Source organism: Cyprinodon tularosa, unplaced genomic scaffold (genome assembly GCF_016077235.1).
Source record: "Cyprinodon tularosa strain WSP-4 unplaced genomic scaffold, ASM1607723v1 ctg809, whole genome shotgun sequence".
In the NCBI taxonomy this organism is placed as follows: Eukaryota; Metazoa; Chordata; class Actinopteri; order Cyprinodontiformes; family Cyprinodontidae; genus Cyprinodon; species Cyprinodon tularosa.
In genome coordinates, this window is record NW_024039573.1 from 75990 (window position 1) to 88417 (window position 12428).

General features: G+C 40.3%; 1 long non-coding RNA gene across 1 annotated transcript; it reads right to left on the minus strand.

Annotated features, from left to right (window-relative positions):
- Positions 1 to 2767: 2767 nt before the first annotated feature.
- LOC119774306 lies at positions 2768 to 4056 on the minus strand. Its single transcript, XR_005279516.1, has 2 exons — positions 3144 to 4056; positions 2768 to 2968 (listed from the first exon to the last, which is right to left on the minus strand). It is a non-coding gene; the product is annotated as an uncharacterized LOC119774306 (long non-coding RNA).
- Between the last annotated feature and the right edge of the window lie 8372 nt (positions 4057 to 12428).

Genomic DNA, 12428 nt, shown 5'->3' on the forward strand with positions numbered 1-12428 from the left:
AAGACACATTGCTTGTTCTGTCCCTAATCATGCCAGACCTGCAAACCTTTTTCCATGTCCATTTGGAAAGCTTGAGTTTCATCCAGTTTTGCAGCTCTGCAGTCAGGGACTCATTGTCTCAGTCTCACAGCAGGGGTCCCCTCAGTCTCACACCCAGGGCATGGTCTTCATCCAGTTTGGCTCTGTAAGTTCTGAAACTCAAGAGAAATGTGTTGCAAAAGTTCTGTTTGCAGCAGTTAGGTTCTGAAGAGTTCTGACTCATCCTTGATGGTTCTGGGGATCTGGTTCCCCTGGGGCCTGCATCTCCACTGTGGGCCACAGTGGGCCCCAGCTTTGAGCGCAGGAGCAGAAGCAGGCTGGATCAGAAGAGGGAGAAAGAGAGAAGAGACAAAAGAGGCAGAATCCTGTGTGCTCAATGGTTTTCTCTGGCTTCACAGGGAGGGGGTAGGTTTTCACACCTCTGGTGGCTCCCATGTGACTTGCCTGTGACTTTGGCTGAAAAGGGGGGGCTGCAGAATTCCCCCAGCTGTGTTCCGCCAAAGCTGCGTTCTCTCCTCTGGTCATCCTATCAGGATGAAATATGGACACTGCTTCCCAATGTCCAAAAAGTATGATCATGGCATATGGCACAACATATCCCCCTTTTGATCTGGAAATAAAAGATGCAGTTCTTTGTTTTCAGATCACAAATAGGTCCATAAAGCCATGATATCTGGAGCGGTGATGAGTCAGGTTCCTGTTGGCAGGAAGAAAGTTCATTTAGGGTTCATATCTTCTCCAGTGTTTGTCCCTGGATGATTTGTTGCAGGTCTGGCAGAAGCTGACCCTATCTTATCATAAAACAGTTCATTTTCTCCAGAGGTTTTGCATCTGGTTGAAGCAGGTCTGGCAGGAAAGTCTGACCCTGATACACAAATATATACATTCCAAACAAAATTTCCTAACACCTTCATGACGCTGTTGTTCAACCTTCATCATTTCTCAAGTTGTGAAACAAAAGAAAGAAAGAATAAAACAGGTTAAAGTATGTTAAAAATTATCAGCAACTATCATACTCTTGGATATGATAAGTTTTACCATTAGCTTGGAGTTGTAGTACTTTGTGATTGGTCAGAGAAGCCAGTAGCTCTGTAAGAACTGTTTTGCAGATCTGTTCTAAGTTTTCTTTTGTGGTTGTTTCTGTAGCTTGTTGATGCCCCCCTTTACCAGTGTAAACCTTTGGGTTTGCATTGTGATGTGAAGGCTTATGACCATTATCTGGGGGTTCTGGTTTTCGTTCTCTCAAGTCATTAATTCCTTCATCTTGGTGAACCACTGGGAAACTGAATCTGTGTCTGTTTCTGGTCCTGTTCTTTGTTTGAAGGTTAAAGACTCTAAGCTTGCTTTGAAATCTATCTGATTTGAGACGTATTTCCCAAACAAGCTGAGCATATCTGCGAGTTTCCTGCATAGAAAGGTTCTCTATCCTGCAATGCATTGCTACATCATATCGTAGACTTTTATGTAGATTTTGGATGAACAGTGCTTTAAATGTGTGATCTTCTTCGTCAATATCTGGAGAACTGCAGCCCTCAAAATAAACCTGTCTCAAGCGAAAGTAATATTCTCTGGGTGTTTCATGTTCTCCTTGGAGAACTAAAGATGCCTCAAGCGTTGCTAATGCCGGATCTCTGTAACCAGAATATTCTTCTCTTAAGGTTTGACAAAGAGCTGAATAACTTTCTCTGATTTTTGGAGGAAGAGATTTTATGAAAACATGGACGCTTCTAGCTGTTGTTTTCCAAATCAGCTTCAATTTCTCACGAGAAGAAGGAAATGGCAAGTCTTTTAGACAGTGCTCAACTTCTTGCAGATAATCCATTATGTTTGAGTGTTGACTTTCTGGGTCAAAAATATCAATTTCTTTGGCCAAGGATTCAGTTTGTTGAATTCTATGGTCACTCGGTGGACCTGGCCCGTCAGAGCTAACCTTTGATGACACAAGGGAGACTGGTTCTCCTTGGAGTTTTTCAAGCTGTGAACTTTGGCACTTGGTGCTCGGTCAGCGGAGTGTGAGACAGAGATTGGTTTGCATGGCTGTCCTTTGCAAAATTTTAAACTGCTTGAGTTTACCAAGTGATCTACTTGTTTCTCTCTGTCTGCGACACTACTTGCACTTTGAACATCTTCAGATCTATTTAGTGTTAACTCAGAGTTTAGAGACTTTGTATCTGCTTCAGGAGCTGTTCTCGTTTCGACTGGGGTGACCACCTGCTGATTCAAAGTCTGCTTGCTTTGTTTATTGCATAGCTCCTCCAAGAGGGGGGTCACTGTTTGTTCTAAGGCATGGTCAGTCTTGCCACATGGGTCTTTGATCTTGTCAGCTCCTGACAATAAAATGTTTGCAGCACTTATTCTGTGGCAGATCATCTGATATTTGGCTTCTAACTCAGAGTACTGTTTAGCTTTTATTTGGTATTTAAGCTGATAAAGTAGCGTGAGCTCACAGAGGACATCTGTTATCAGAAAGTTTCCATTTGGGTTTTGAATTAAGTTAATTAATTCTTGAATCTTTTCTTCACATAGGCTGAGGTTAAAATTGTTTAGGTTATCCTGCTTTTCTGAAGATAAGTGGATAAGCTTTGCAACAATTTGTTTCTGTTTCTCTTTGCCTATGGAGTCAATGATGTGCCCAGAATTGAGGATGCTTGGATCCATTTTCAGCTGATGGCACAAAAACACAAGTTATGAAGAAATTTCAAAAGAACACAATCCAGTCAGTACCCACTATATTTACATATACATATTGTAAGGACTTATTTTTATGTGTGTAGAAACGGGTCACGGGTTATCTTTAAACCTGTGATATCAAAGAAACACTTTTCTTTCAGTGTTAGAAATGCTACACCTTATTTAGGATTTACCAGCTATTTTAGCGCATGCTTTACCTGTCTCTGAGGATTTATAAGCAGTTTGGCGCAAAGCTTACCTTTTAAGGACTTACAATCAATTTAGTTTATGCTTCAACCTTTTCTGTGATAACAAAGAAGCAATTTTCTTTCAGTGTTAAAAATGCTACACCTTGTTTTAGGATTTATTAGCTATTTTAGCGCATGCTTTACCTGTCTTGGAGGATTTATAAGCAGTTTGGCGCAAAGCTTAACCTTTAAGGTTTTACTAGCAATTTAGCTTATGATTCACCTTTCTTTAAGGGATTTTAAGCAATTTAATTTGAATCCACCCCCTTTTGGTTGGGTAGGACCACAGATTAACTTACGTTAAATCTGGCAACAAATCTTGTTCTACACAATATAAAATAAGTGTTTAGGAGTCTTGTCAAACTAATAGACAAAGGGATTTAGGTTAAATTTTGAGGCATCTAACCTATTTTGGACTGGAGGTGACTTTGAAATAGCATAACTTGGGACTTTTCATTTTTGGGATGTGGTTATAGAAACCACAAATGGCAGCATCTAGTTATAGATGTGCATAAATTTTGGTCGAACGATAAGACTAACTTGGGAGTTAAATCTTTTAGTTTTAGTTGGACCAAAGTGATCAGATTGATTTGAATCATCTGAGTTTTGCTTTGAAGTAAAGTTGGTTATCACTAGCTGAAGAGATATTTTGGAGTTATTAGATGTTGTTAAATTTTCTATATCTTGATGCTCCAATAATGTCAAAGGTTATATTTTCTTCTCACATAAGCTAAGACATTTGGTATTGGATTCTTAGGTTGTGACTTTAAGATTTCATTATTGAGTGGTGAGAGCTGATGTTAATGCTTTCACACGGTTTTCAATAATGGTTTATTCTCATATATGTGCAGAATGACCGTTATATTCAATGACCACCAAACTGAGACACCAATTAAATGTTACATTCAATGAGCCCAGTAACATGGGACGCTAAATAAATTTTACAAATAATGGGCCCAGCAATCAGGGACGCCATATTTATGTTGTGATTCTATAGTTAAATTCTATTCCCAGCCCGCTGGGAATTTATGTTTCTGATACTTTAAGATGTTTATTGCCCTCCCCTGTAGGGGTGGTAAAATATCTTATTTAATCAGATATTATTTCAGCTGTTATATACTTTTTATGACACACAGTCCTACTAACTGTGTGTTAGAACAATAGATGAAAGAGTGATTCGAGCACTAATCATGGTCAAACAGTTATTTCTGCACATACATGGAATAAATTCACCTTCTGTTCAAAATATAAGATTTTATTAACAAAAATCATTCAGCTCCAAGTCAAACGTATTTCAGTTTAACACTCTCAACTAAGACTAGTAAAACTCAACTAAACTAAACTAACTACTATGTACAAAGAGGAAGGGGGAAACGGTTGAAAAACATATTACAGTTTAAGATGGATTCTGTGTTTGAAACCAAAGTTTATCTGGAATAATTTGGGATGTGATCAAATTAGCTTTTTTACTAATTTTAAAGAAATTGGAATGTTTTTAGACCAATTCACAATGCAAATCCATGAGGTGAATAAAACATTATTTGGCCAAATAATGTCTTATTGAATGATTTGCTTAATCAAGAACCAAAAACCTTTAGTTAAATGATTCTTTTACCTCCTTGAAATAGCTAGCAGCGAATAGACATCAGGCTTCCACTAAATGACTCTTGGTCAGACTTGGTAATGGAAATGTAAAGAGCATTTGAGGAACACATGAACACTAATGTTCTATCAGTGTTTAAATCCTTAGTGAATAAAGCTTGTCTAAGCTTTAGCAACGGCTCAACACATATTCCTGTAGCATTGTGTAGCATGCAGTCCATTCTTTAGCATCAATTAGCGTTGTCTTTACTCAGCAGTAAACACACAATATGATTAGCATCATCAAAAGACATATTGCTTGTTCTGTCCCTAATCATGCCAGACCTGCAAACCTTTTTCCATGTCCATTTGGAAAGCTTGAGTTTCATCCAGTTTTGCAGCTCTGCAGTCAGGGGTCCTTTGTCTCAGTCTCACACCAGGGCATGGTCTTCATCCAGTTTGCCTCTGTAAGTTCTGAAACTCAAGAGAAATGTGTTGCAAAAGTTCTGTTTACAGCAGTTAGGTTCTGAAGAGTTCTGACTCATCCTTGATGGTTCTGGGGATCTGGTTCCCCTGGGGCCCGCATCTCCACTGTGGGCCACAGTGGGCCCCAACTTTGAGCGCAGGAGCAGAAGCAGGCTGGATCCGAAGAGGGAGAAAGAGAGAAGAGGCAAAAGAGGGAGAATCCTCTGTGCTCTGTGGTTTTCTCTTTCTTCACAGGGAGGGGGGTAGGTTTTCACACCTCTGGTGGCTCCCATGTGACTTGCCTGTGACTTTGGCTGAAAAGGGGGGGCTGCAGAAGTCACCCAGCTGTTATCCACCAAAGCTGCGTTCTCTCCTCTGGTCATCCTATCAGGATGAAATATGGACACTGCTTCCCAATGTCCAAAAGGTATGATCATGGCATATGGCACAACACTGGCGTCCAACTATCCATATCACTATCTAGATCTTCCTCATCCTCTATAACCTGAGCCGCCATCCTGATCCAGTCACAAACTGGCTTATGCCTACCGCCAACTTTCCTTCTTCCTTCAGATAGAATTCTCTGTTGATCCGTCCACCTAGCTGCATTCTGCCTCAAAAATTGTTTGTTGGGAGTGTTACTCAGGAGGAGCTGATAGCAACGGAAGTTCCCAGCATCCGTCAAATTCCACCACCTACAATCACCTGAAACAGAAGAGGATGGATGGATGGATGGATGGATGGATGGATGGATGGATGGATGGATGGATGGATAAAATGATAGAAAGGGGGTGTGTCCAGAGTGATCTCTTTTCAGGAAAAAGAACGAGAGAGAGAAAGCTTCAAGGTGCAAACACATAGGTTTCCATTAACAGGTATAAAAAGAACGGTTGTTGTTGCTTTTAAAGTTACCGTCCCATTGGGGATGAATATTTAGAATACCCAATTAGATTAATGTTTTTTTTTTATATAGGAAAACCAGAGTACCTGGAGAAAACCAGTTAGATGGATGGATGTATGGATGGATGGATGGAATGGGTGGGTGGGTGGATGGACAGAGAAATAAAATAATAGAAAGGGAATAGGACAGAAGAGGGAGGGAAAGAAAAAATATATCTATATCTGTTGTGTGTATTAAAAAAATCTATGTATAACTTCAATCGGTAGAGTCACTAAGCTTCGTCAAGTGTTTTTTGGCACAAGACACAACAATTTTGAGATAAAGGCTTGGTTCTTTATCTAAATACAAATAATCCAGTAAACAGCATTGGCGGTTAAATAATTGATTAAGCTCTATTAAAATCGCAGTGTCACAGTTTGCTATCTTTTCTGGGTCCACATCTAACAGCGCTGAATCAATTTCTGACCACAATTTACAAAACAACCGTTCCTCTATGTATTCAAATACCTTCTGACTGCAGATCATTCCTGATTCTCTGATGCTTTTAGAAACAATATTCCTGACAAGCATTTTCACAGCACTTTTGAGTTGTGTATCCTTTTCCCCGCCTGATTTCTGTTGGGTAACCGAGTGCTCAGAAAAGCAAATGTCCTCAGACGTTTCTGATGAGTTGTCCTCACTTTCTGTCACTTCTGGCACGTCAGATACTGCTGGTGAAACCTTCGAGGAATGTTTACCTTTAAACAGGTTTCTGAAAAAGCGTTTACATGCAGCAACTGCAGGAAAGGTTTCCTTTTCTGGTAGCTCCTTCTCATCAAAGATTGCATAAATATCTTTGTCTTGAGAATCGTCATCTTCCTTACTAACATTTAGGTCCCTCTGATATTTTTCGTAGAGCTGTTGAACGTCACGATTAACCGATACCCTTGGATGGTCCTTCCATGTTTCAGGGCCAGCTTTTCCTGAGATGACATGCCAGCAACATTTTCTGTTGAGTTATTCTCAGAGACGTCTGGCACGTCAGATACTGCTGGTGAAACCTTCGAGGAATGTTTACCTTTAAACAGGTTTCTGAAAAAGCGTTTACATGCAGCAACTGCAGGAAAGGTTTCCTTTTCTGGTAGCTCCTTCTCATCAAAGATTGCATAAATATCTTTGTCTTGAGAATCGTCATCTTCCTTACTAACATTTAGGTCCCTCTGATATTTTTCGTAGAGCTGTTGAACGTCACGATTAACCGATACCCTTGGATGGTCCTTCCATGTTTCAGGGCCAGCTTTTCCTGAGATGACATGCCAGCAACATTTTCTGTTGAGTTATTCTCAGAGACGTCTGGCACGTCAGATACTGCTGGTGAAACCTTCGAGGAATATTTACCTTTAAACAGGTTACTGAAAATGCGTTTACATGCAGCAACTGCAGGAAAGGTTTCCTTTTCTGGTAGCTCCTTCTCATTTGGCTTTGTTTCAGGGCCGTCTTCTCCTGGTTCCTGCTGTCTTTTTGATTCCTGAAGGGATGAAATCTGCAGCTTTTCCTGAGATGACATGCCAGCAACATTTTCTGTTGAGTTATTTTCAGAGACGTCTATCACGTCAGATACTGCTGGTGAAACCTTCGAGGAATATTTACCTTTAAACAGGTTTCTGAAAAAGAGTTTACATGCAGCAACATGGTTCTGTATCGTAGAGTGTTTCTCAGTGTCAGAGACATCTGTCACATCTGATGAAGACTGTGAATCCTCTCCAAAACATTTACCTGTGCAAAGCTTACTGATATGATACTTTGATCTGGCACCCTTAGATTTTTTAGGTACAGCAAACTCTTCCTTTTCTGCATCTTTCCCTTCCTGTTCAGACTCATCTTTGATATGTCCTGATATGTCATTTCCTTTTGCTAGTTTTGTCCCACACTTCAGCTTTGTTGTCTGAACTACTCCAAAGCACTGTTCCAAAAACTGCCTAATTCTTTGTTTAAAGTCATTTTCTTCCAGCCTTTCACTTAAGTCTGAACATGTTGAGAGATAATTTATTACTTTCCTTAACGCCTCACAGATCAAATACTTGTCCAGAACATCTGACCTTACAGACCTTACTTGCTGGCTTCCATCATTCAACTGATTTAAATTATTCAAAATCAGTTTAATTATGGAGGGAATATATTTATTTAACATCTCAGAAATCTTCTTTTGTGTTTCAAAATGAATTATGTCCATATACAAAAGTATCCACTCCTCTGTAGTCAATTCACTGAGAAGATTAAGAATATTCGCTCTAAACTGCTCGCGGTCAAAAACGGCCACATCTTCAAGATTTAATTCACTTTTTCTTTCCATCTTTAACTGAATAAGTTTTTTTTCCAAATAACTTTCTTGTAACAACACTTGTTTAAAGTTCAATTTCAAATTCAGCCAAACACAACAGTAATAATTCTGTATTGTTTGAAAGAAATGTTAGCTAAATAGAACTGGTGTGTTACCTCCAGAAACTGCAGCCTCAAATGACACGTTGCACCTTGTAGCAAGTCAGTTGAAATGGTCTGAGCTAAAACTCACAATGACTCACAATGACATCCTAGTCCACGCCCACAAAGAACACATGTCCACGCCCAAAGAACACATGTCAGTCTAGCTTGTTGCCTAGCAACCATAAAAAAAACCCCAAAATGCTCTGGATTCCATGTGGTCAGGGTCAGTTAGAGAACTCAGGCAAAAAGTTATATTTTCACAGAATTAAAATATATTGCAATACATTGTATATAAAATTGTATTCCTTACTTTCCTTTTGGTTTTTTGTTTTTTGTTTTTTTCAATTTTAATGTTTATTACATCCTTCAACAATTAAACATACAGTACAACCAGTGATGACAGTGTCAGTGCTGTAAAGTGTACAACATTGAGTGATTGTACAGAGAAGGACTTGGGTTTTTAACATTTAACCATGAACCCCTTCCGGCCCTCCCGTACTCCCTCCACATCCGCCAGCAGATGAGACTAAAGAGAAAAAATAATTAAATAAATAAAAATTTCTCACACACTGCATCTTTATTCTGGATCAATAGTGTTTGAGTCTTTCCTCTCTGGTTTTAAAAACGGTTCCCATGTGCTTTGATACGCCTCAATCTGGCCGTTTATTTTATGTGAGAGTCGTTCATAAGAGGCGGTCTCGAAAAGTGCTGCGTACCATTCTGAATATGTAGGGGTGTTTTGATTCTTCCAGTGTCTTATTTTAACTCGCCTTGCCATGGTAAGGGCTATTTTTAACCATTGTGTTTTTTGTTCCTATTTTGACCTCATAATCTAAGAAGTTAAGAAGTCCTAATGTAGGTGTCAAAAATAAATTGGAGTTAAGGGTGCTGTTGATTTTTCCCATAACCGCCTGCCAATAAGAAATCAGGTTTGGACACGTGAGGAACATATGAAGCATGTCTCCCCGACTTTGTTTACATCGCCAGCATATCCGAGTTACTTATTTTAGCTCTAAAGAGTTTAACTGGTGTCCAATATGAACAATTCAGAATTTTGAACTGTATCAGTTTGGAGCGTGCATCCCTCATGGGCTTTAACATATGTTTGACTATTGCACTCCACTGTTCCTCTGGGAACTTTTTGTTTAGTTCTGATTCCCAAACCTTTCTAAGTCCTTTATTAATGTTGCAAGTCTTTCCAATCAAGTAGTTATAAATATGACTTACTCGTCTTGGAGAGTCTTTCAATGTATTAAACATAGTGTGTATTGGTGATTCCATGGATATGGTTTCCCCGGGATTCTTTAATTTCATGAGGCAGTCCCTTATTTGTAAAAACTGCCAGAAATCTGTGTGAGTTAGATTGTATAATTCTTGAAATTGTTGAAATGATAGTACGGTGCCATTTTGGAAGAAGCAGTTTATACTGTCAATCCCTTTTGTATACCAATTCCTCCAAAAGATCATTTTCCCCTCTATTTTTATTTTTGGGTTGTTCCACACTGAGGCTGTTCCTTGAGTGAAGGGACAGATATCTGCTTTTTTGTGTAAGTGCTGCCAAATGGTTTTAGTGTGACTCATAATTGGATTGGATTTAACTCCATCATTTTGATGTTGTGATAGATAATCAAAAGTTTTAAATGGAGCGTTTACTTCACCTTCTAAGTTCACTCAGATCGGGCTGTCGTGGTTGTTTAACATAAGTGATGTTATTTGTGCACTTGTAAAGGCTTCTTGGTAGAGTTGGGAATTGGGTAGTCGTAATCCTCCATGTTGTATTTTAGTTTGGACATTTTAGGTTTTTTCCCCTCCCAAATAAAATTGTTTATCATTTTGTCCAGGGTCTTAAATATAGGGTGGGGGATTTTGAGAGGTAAAAGGTTGAATAGGTAATTTAATGCAGTTGAACCAAAAAAAAAAAAAAAAAAAAAAAAAAGGTTTATTTTGGGAGGACAAAAAATTTTGTAATTCTGCAACAGTGGGTCTTACAGGGTTAGACTTCAGCTCAGCCGTGCTCGCAGTGAGCGCCGCATTCTCATCTTCGAGTTGCGATACTCTGTTTTCGGCTTCCCCAATCCTGCCACTGAGGCCGGCCATATCCGACTTCAGAGAGTCCAGGCAGTCTTTAATAGTAGTCACGTCTGCCCCGACCTGTTGTATTTTGTCTTGAAGATCTCAGTTCATAATGCGAAACTCAGTTTATGATCAGCGAGTTTGTCTCTACATCGGATAGCGTCTCCCTGTTAGCGTTAGCCTCGTTAGCTTGTGAGCTCGACAGCATTATTTGGTCAATTTTAGGGCCCGGTGTGCTCCCCCTAGCCTCAAATTTTTCCCTCTATTCATCTGTGCAGCCTAGTTTATACTGATCTCATACAGGTTAAGCTTTCTGATGGAAAGTAAAAACATGGGAAGGCCGAAGTCTCCTCGCCGCATCGTCACCAGACCCTTACTTTCCTTTTGAATTTAATAAAGCAATCTTTCACTGAATGACCAGATAACACATTTTTATCTATGGAAAAATAGTGCTAATATTTTTCTATATATTATTATTAATTAATATATTAATTAACATACCTTAACATACCCCCATGTCTGTCAATCTGGCCCTGGGCCACCACTGTCACACACACACACACACACACACACACACACACACACACACAAACATATATATATATATACATACATATATATATATATATATATAAACTGTTTTCTCACCCCTTGTGGGGTGGTATGTGTCATCCTCAAGCTCGGGTCCTCTACCAGAGGCCTGGGAGCTTGAGGGTTCTGCGCAGTATCTTAGCTGTTCCTAGGACTGCGCTCTTCTGGACAGAGACCTCTGATGTTTTACCTGGAATCTGCTGTAGCCACTCTCCCAGTTTGGGGGTCACAGCCCCCAGTGCTCCAATTACCACTGGCACCACTGCTGCTCTTACTTTCCACATCTTTTCTAGCTCCTCTTTCAGGCTTTAGTATTTCTCAAGCTTCTCGCGTTCTTTCTTCTTGATGTTGCTGTCGCTTGGGATTGCCACATCTATCACTACTGCCTTCTTCTGCTGTTTGTCGATCAACACGATGTCTGGTTGGTTAGCCATCACCTGTTTGTCAGTCTGGATCTTGAAGTCCCATAGGATCTTAGCTCGGTCATTCTCAACTACCTTAGGAGGTGTCTTCCATTTTGACCTTGGGACTTCCAGCCCATACTCATGGCAAATGTTCCTGTACACTATGACAGCTACCTGGTTGTGGCGTTCCATGTATGCACTTCCTGCCTGCATTTTACACCCTGCTGTTATGTGCTGTATTGTTTCAGAGGCATCTTGGCACAGTCTGCACCAGGCAGGACCCCTGGTGCAGACTGAGTGCCTGTTCTTGTGCTGCCATGATTAGTGCCTCTGTGCTGTCCTTCAGTCCAGCCTTTTCCAGCCACTGGTAGGATTTTTTTATATCAGCCACTTCTTCTATTTGTCTGTGGTAAACGCCGCACAGCGGCTTGTCCCTCCATGATGGTTCTCCTTCATCTCTCTTGTCCTCACTTTCAGTTTTCTTCTGCCTGAGGTATTCACCAAGCCATTTGTCTTTGGGGGCCATTTTTCTGATATACTCCTGGATCTTAGTTGTTTCATCCTGGACAGTGGTCTTAACACTCAGTAGCCCTCGGCCTCCCTTGCTATGCTTGGTACACATTCTCAGGGTGCTGGATTTTGGGTGAAATCCTCCATGCATTGTGAGGAGCTTTCTCATCTTGATGTCAGTAGCCTCCATCTCCTCTTTTGGCCAGTTTATTATACCAGCGGGGTATCTGATGACTGGCAGGGCATATGTGTTGATGGCTTGGATCTTGTTTTTCCCATTCAACTGGCTTTTCAAGACCTGCCTTACTCTTTGTAGGTATTTAGCTGTGGCAGTTTTTCTTGCCATCTTCTCGTCGTTTCCGTTAGCCTGTGGCACCCCAAGGTATTTGTAGCTGTCCTGAACATCTGTTATGTGGCCTTATGGTAGTTCAACCCCCTCGGTTTTGATCATCTTCCCTCTCTTTGAGACCATGCAACCGCACT